Raw genomic sequence first — 7,293 nt, forward strand, 5'->3', positions numbered from 1 at the left:
GGGAGAGTTCTTGGTGATCCAGGAACGAAATGGAGGCAAGGCGCGTGGCAGGAGAGGGAGATGGAGAAATCGAAACCAGGGTCCATCGACTGCAGGACTAGCAGAGTGTGATTATAAAGACTGCCTGCCAGATCACCCTCCACCAGATTACCTTCCGCTAGGTCACCCTCCACTAGATCACCCTCCAGCAAATTACCTTCCGCTAGGCCACCCTCCACTAGATCACCCTCCAGCAGATTACCTTCCGCTAGGTCACCCTCCACTAGATCACCCTCCAGCAGATTACCTTCCGCTTGGTTACCCTCCACTGGATCACCCTCTAGCAGATTACCTTCTGCTAGGTCACCCTCCACTAGATCACCCTCCACCAGATTACTTTCTACCAGATCACCCTCCAACTAACTTACCCTCCACCTGAACTCCCTCCACCAGATTACTATCCACCAGATTATCTTCCATCAGATCGCTCTCCACCAGATCACCCCTGACTAGTCTGCTGTCCACCAGATCACCATTCATCAGATTAACCTTCACCACCTCACCTCATCAGATTATCCAACCAGATCACCTCCATCAGATTACCCTTCACCAGATCACCAGCCACCAGATCACCCTCCACTAGATTACACTTCAGCAATTACCCTTCACTGATCACCCTCCAGCAGCTACCCCCCTACACATTACCCTCTACCAGATCACTGTCTACCGGATCATCTCGGTGTCTTTAGTGAGCATGCTCAGCAGGTAGTTGGCCTCCTGTCCTGGTGCATTGTCTCTGCACCAAGCCAATGGGAGATGGACCTGGGTGCAGAGCTGAACTCGGCTCAACAACCTGCATTTCAGACAAACGGGATCTAATACTGAAACACACAAACACCACATTGAAACTGATGTTGGGTATGCTTGTGTTTATTGGTCAGTGCATTGAGTACAGGAGTTGGGGGGTCATGTTGCGGCTGTACAGGACATTGGTTAGGCTACTGTTGGAATATTGTGTGCAATTCTGGTCTCCTTCCTATCAGAAAGATGTTGTGAAACTTGAAAGGGTTCAGAAAAGATTTACAAGGATGTTGCCAGAGTTGGAGGGTTTGAGCTACAGGGAGAGGCTGAATAGGCTGGGGCTGTTTTCCCTGGAGCATCAGAGGCTGAGGGGTGACCTTACAGATGTTTATAAAATTATGAGGGGCACAGATAAGGTGAATAGCCAATATATTTTCACTGGGTAGGGGAGTCCAAAACTAGAGGGCGTAGGCTTAGGGTGAGAGGGGAAAGATTTAAAAAGGACCTAAGGGGCAATATTTTCACACAGAGGGCGGTGTGTGTACGGAATGAGCTGCCAGAGGAAGTGGTGGAGGCTGGTACAATTACAACATTTAAAAGGCATCTGGAATGGGTAGAGGAATAGTGTAGGAGGGAATGCCAGCCCCACACAAACCTAAAAATGGTGAAGCTACCAAACAGGCCAACTTGCGTGCCACACAGCATCAACAGTGAGTGATGGACAGAGCTAAGTGTTCCCACAACCAACAGATCTCAGCTCCACAGCCCTGCCACAGCCAGTTGTGATGATCAAACAACTGACTAGAGGTAGAGCATTGCTAAATATTCCCTTCCTCAATGCTGGGAGAGCCCAGCACGTCAATATAACAGATACGGCTGAAGGATTTGCATCCATCTTCAGCCAGAAGTGCCAAATGGATAATCCATCTTGCCCTCCTCTAGTGATCCTCAGCAACACAGATGCCAATCTTCACAGTTACATTCACTCCACGTGATATCTAGAAGCAGCTGAGGGCACCAGATATTGCAAAGTGTGTCGGCCCTGACAACACTCCAGCAATATCACTGAAGACTTGTGCTCCAGACTTAGCCACACCCTTAGTCAAGCTTTTCCAGTACAGCTGCTGTGCACAAAAAGAGCATACAAATCCATTCTCGATGAATAGCTGGTCTATCAATCTACTTTGGAACATCAGCAAGGTTTTTGATGAGTTTTGAGAAGATTTGTAGCTCAGGTTGAGGTTCTGGCTGTAGGTTTGCTAGCTGAGCTGAAAGGTTCATTTTCAGACGTTTCGTCATCATACTAGGTATCATCGTCAGTGAGCCTCCGGATGAAGCACTACTCGTGTTTCCTGCTTTCCTTTTATATTCTATTTATAATGACATGGCCCTCTCTCATATCCTTTCATATAGATGAGGAAGGACACCACTTTAACTGGGACAACATATCCATCCTAGGACAAACCAAACAGAGGCACGCACAAGAATTCCTAGAAGCATGGCATTTAAACCGGACCTCTATCAACAGACTATTTACCACCACCTGAGAAAAAGAACAGGAAATGACATCACCATTGGAAATAACATCACCAACCTAAGGAAACCCAAATATATAAATGGAAAGCAGGAAACACCAGTAGTGCTTCATCCGGAGTCTCACTGAAGATGTTACCTAGTATGGTGACGAAACGTCTGAAAACAAACCTTCCAGCTCAGCAAGCAAATCTACATCCACATCAGCATGGTCTGTGGTACCTCTAAAGGAATGATCAGCTCACTGATATATTAGTTGGACTTCAACCCACATTCAGGTGAAACCCACCTCCTGGCCTCATTACAGCCTTTGTCAGAAAACGTCTCGTTGCCCTTGTCATCAAAACAACATTGGTGCAAACTCTGCTCCACTGGGGGTTGGAATCGTACCTGGCACGGAGGAAGATGGTCGTGGTTGTTGGAGGTCAGTCATCTCAGTTCTTGGGACATCTCTGCTGGAGTTCCTCAGGGTAGTGTCCTAGACTCGATTGTCTTCAGCTGCTTCATTGGTGGCCTTCCCTCCTTCATAAGGTCTGAATTGGTGATGTTGGCCGATGATTGCACAATGTTCAGCACCATTTGCGACTCCTCAGGTACTGAAGCAGTCCATGTTCAAATGCAGCAAGATCTAGACAATAAACAGGCTTGGGCTGAATTGAATTAAATTTATTGTCAGATGTACCGAGCCCAGTGAAAAGCTTTGTCTTGTGAGCAATCCAGGCAGATCACAGAGTTAAGGAGCATAGATAGTAAATAATAGGTAAACAGCAGCAAAAACAAAAACACAGGGACAGGTGAATATTAAGCGTTTGTGAGTCCATTCAGTATTCTTACAATAGTGGGGTAGAAACAGTTTCAAAACCGGCTGGTGCGTGTGTTCAGGCTTCTGTACCTTCTCCCCGATGGTAGAGGTTGGAGAAAAACATTGCCAGGGTGGGATGGGTCTTTGGAAAGTGGCAAATGACACTCACGCCACACAAGTGCCAGGTAATGACCATCTCCAGCAAGAGAGAATCTACCATGGCCTCTTGATGTTCAAGGGCATTATCATTGCTGAATCCCCCACTGTTAACATTGTGGGGGGAGTATCTTTAACCAAAATCATGGACTAGACCTGCCATATAAACACCAAACCCAACCTACTCCTGTTCCTCGGATACACTTCGACTCTGATCTCCAGCATCTGCAGTCCTCACTTTCACCATATAAATGACACGGCTATGAGAACAGATCAGAGGCTAGGAATTCTGCACAGAGTAACTCACTCCCTGTCTCCCCGCTCCAACATCAAGAAGGAATAATCAGGATTGCACTAAAGTACTCTCCCACTTCCCTAGATGAGCACAGCTCCAACAATTCCCAAAATGTTTGACAGCAGCCCACTTGATAGACATAATCTCCCCCATGTAAACATTCCCTCCCATCATCATTGATGCACAGCGCCAGGAGTGTGTACCATCTGCAAGGCAGTCACGTAGTAACTTACAAAGCTTCCTTCAGAATCACCTTCCAATACCGGGTCTACCGAGCAGAATGAGAGCAGCAGAAGACTCCAAGACACGATCTATTCTGACTTACGCTATCTTGAGTGCCGCTGGGTCAGAATCCTGGAATTCTCTCCCTGACTGGATAAGAGAAGTTCAATACCACCTTCCCCAGGGTAATTAGGGATGAGTACTAATTACTGGGCCTGGCTAGTGATCCCCACGAGCAAATAAAACGACTCAGGAGCTGACAGTGAGGGATAGAATGTAGGGAAATAGATCTTGGAAAAATGTCCATATTGCAGAGGAGGAAGTGCTGGATGTCTTGAAATACAGAAAGGTGTATAAATCCCCAGGACTTGATCAGGTGTACCCGAGAACTCTGGGAAGCTAGGGAAGTGATTGTTGAGCCTCTTGCTGAGATATTTGTATCATTGATAGACACAGGTGAGGTGCCGGAAGACTGGAGGTTGGCAAACGTGGTGCCACTGTTTAAGAAGGGTGGTAAGGACAAGCCAGGGAACTATAGACCGGTGAGCCTGACCTCGGTGGTGGGCAAGTTGTTGGAGGGAATCCTGAGGGACAGGATGTACATGTATTTGGAAAGGCAAGGACTGATTAGGGATAGTTAACATGGCTTTGTGCTTGGGAAATCATGTCTCACAAACTTGATTGTTACTTCATCAAAAAACTCAGGATTGATGAGGGAAGAGCAGTAGATGTGATCTATATGGACTTCAGTAAGGCGTTCAACAAGGTTCCCCCATGGGAGACTGATTAGCAAGGTTAGATCTCAAGGAACACATGGAGAACTAGCCATTTGGATACAGAATTGGCTCGAAGGTAGAAGACAGAGGGTGGTGGTGGAGGGTTGTTTTTCAGACTGGAGGCCAGTGACCAGTGGGGTGCCACAAGGATCGGTGCAAGGCCCTCTACTTTTTGTCATTTACATAAATGATTTGGATGTGAGCTTAAGAGGTGTGGTTAGTAAGTTTGCAGATGACACCAAAATTGGAGGTGTAGTGGACAGCGAAGATGGTTACCTCAGATTACAACAGGGTCTGGACCAGATGGGCCAATGGGCTGAGAAGTGGCAGATGGAGTTTAATTCAGATAAATGTGAGGTGCTGCATTTTGGGAAAGCAAATCTTAGCCGAACTTATACACTTAACGGTAAGACCTGAGGGAGTGTTGCTGAACAAAGAGACCTTGGAGTGCAGGTTCATAGCTCCTTGAGAGTGGAGTCACAGGTAGATAGGATAGTGAAGAAGGCATTTGGTATGCTTTCCTTTATTGGTCAGAGTATTGAGTACAAGAGTTGGGAGATCATGTTGTGGTTGTACAGGACATTGGTTCGGCCACTTTTGGAAAAATGCATGCAATTCTGGTCTCCCTCCTATCAGAAAGATGTTGTGAAACTTGAAAGGAAGTTTCAGAAAAGACTTAGAAAGATGTTGCCAGGGTTGGAGGATTTGTGCGATTGGGAGAAGTCGAACAGGCTGGGGCTGTTTTCTCTGGAGCGTCGGAGGCTGAGGGGTGACCTCATAGAGATTTATAAAATCATGAGAGGCATTCGATAGGGTAAATAGACAAGGTCTTTTTCCTGGGGTAGTGGTGTCCAGAGCTAGAGGGCATAGGTTTGGGGGAAAGATATAAAAGGGACCTAAAGGGCAACTTTTTCACTCAGAGGGTGGTACGTGTATGGAATGAGCTGCCAGAGGAAGTGGTGGAGGCTGGTACAATTGCAACATTTAAAAGACATCTGGATGGGTATATGAAAAGAAAGGGTTTGGGCTGAGTGCTGGCAGGTGGGACTAGATTGGGTTGGAATATCTGGTCGGCATGGACAGATTGGCCCGAAGGGTCTGTTTCCGTGATGTACCTCTCTATGACTCTATGACTCTCTATGGTCAGGGTGAATCATACAGTGGGGATGGCATGGTGGCTCAGTGGTTAGCACTGCTGCCTCACAGTGCTAAGTCCACCTTCAGGTGACTCTGTGTGTGGAATTTGCACATTCTCCCTCTGTCTGTGTGGGTTTTCTCCCAAATCCAAAGATGTGCAGGTTAGGTGAATTGGTAAATTGCCCACGGTGTTCAGGGATGGGTAGGCTAGGTGCATTAGTCAGGGGTAAATGTAGGGGAATGGGTCTGGATGGGTTACTCTTCAGAGGGTCAGTGTGGGCTTGTTGGGCTGAAGGGCCTGTTTCCACACTGTAGAGATTCTAATTCTAAATGTGATTTATGTAGATTTTCAAAAACTCTTCAATAACAGAGCCCACGTTAGAATCAATGAATAAGGTTCAAGAATGTGGAATCAGTGGATATTCCAGGAAAGGATTGACAGTGCATTGGAGGAAACACAAATCTACACACGGAAACTCAAAACAGGAAGAGGCCATTCAGCCCTTCAGGCCTTATCATCCAACTCAGGTTTCTGTTCCCATGCCCTTTAGATCCCTTTTGTCCCAAGAACTGTCTCTAATAGAGATCCTAAAAACTCTGAAAGGTTTGATTGCGTGATTACAGATTTTTCTGTTGGAGGAAGTCCCAACTCAAGACCACATTATAATCTAGACGCCAAGGAACTCAAGAAATGCAGAAGAATCTTCTTTACCTCGTGAGAGGTAAAGTGATGAGGTTATTAAATACTTTGAAGGCAGACATAGATGGGCTTTGGTTAGGCAATGCCAGGGTGGGGGGCAGTCAAAGGTTACTGGGGATGGATGGGAATGTGGACTTCGGATCGTATTGAATTATAGGCCAATTAGCCTAACCTCGGTTGTTGGTAAAATTCTAGAATCCATCATTAAGGATGGGGTTTCTAAATTCTTGGAAGACCAGGGTCGGATTAGAACAAGTCAACATGGATTTAGTAAGGGGAGGTCATGCCTGATAAACCTTTTGGAATTCTTTGAAGAGGTGATAAGTAGGTTAGACCAGGGAAACCCAGTGGATGTGGTCTATCTAGACTTCTGTATCCGCTGTAGCCGGTGTGGCCTCCTCTATATTGGGGAGACAGGCCGCCTACTTGCGGAGCGATTCAGAGAGCACCTCTGGGCCACCCGGACGAACCAACCCAACCAACCTGTAGCACAGCATTTCAACACCCCCTCCCACTCCACCGAGGATATGCAGGTCATTGGACACATCCACCGCCAAACCACAACAACGCGACGGTCGGAGGAGGAGCGTCTTATCTTCCGACTGGGAACCCTCCAACCACAGGGGATGAACTTGGACTTCACCAGTTTCTTCATCCCCCCTCCCCCACCTTGTCTCAGCCGAATCCCTCCAGCCCGGCACCGCCCTCCTGACCTGCAGTCTTCTTCTTGACCTCCCCGCCTCCATCCTACTCCGACCTATCACCCCCACCTTGACCCCTTTCCCCCTATCACATTTCCAACGCCCCTCCTCCAACTCCCTCCTCCCTACCTTTTATCTTCTCCTGCTGAACACTCTCTGCTCATTCCTGAAGAAGAGCCTGTGCCCGAAAC

This window comes from Chiloscyllium plagiosum, chromosome 8 (assembly GCF_004010195.1).
Source record: "Chiloscyllium plagiosum isolate BGI_BamShark_2017 chromosome 8, ASM401019v2, whole genome shotgun sequence".
In the NCBI taxonomy this organism is placed as follows: Eukaryota; Metazoa; Chordata; class Chondrichthyes; order Orectolobiformes; family Hemiscylliidae; genus Chiloscyllium; species Chiloscyllium plagiosum.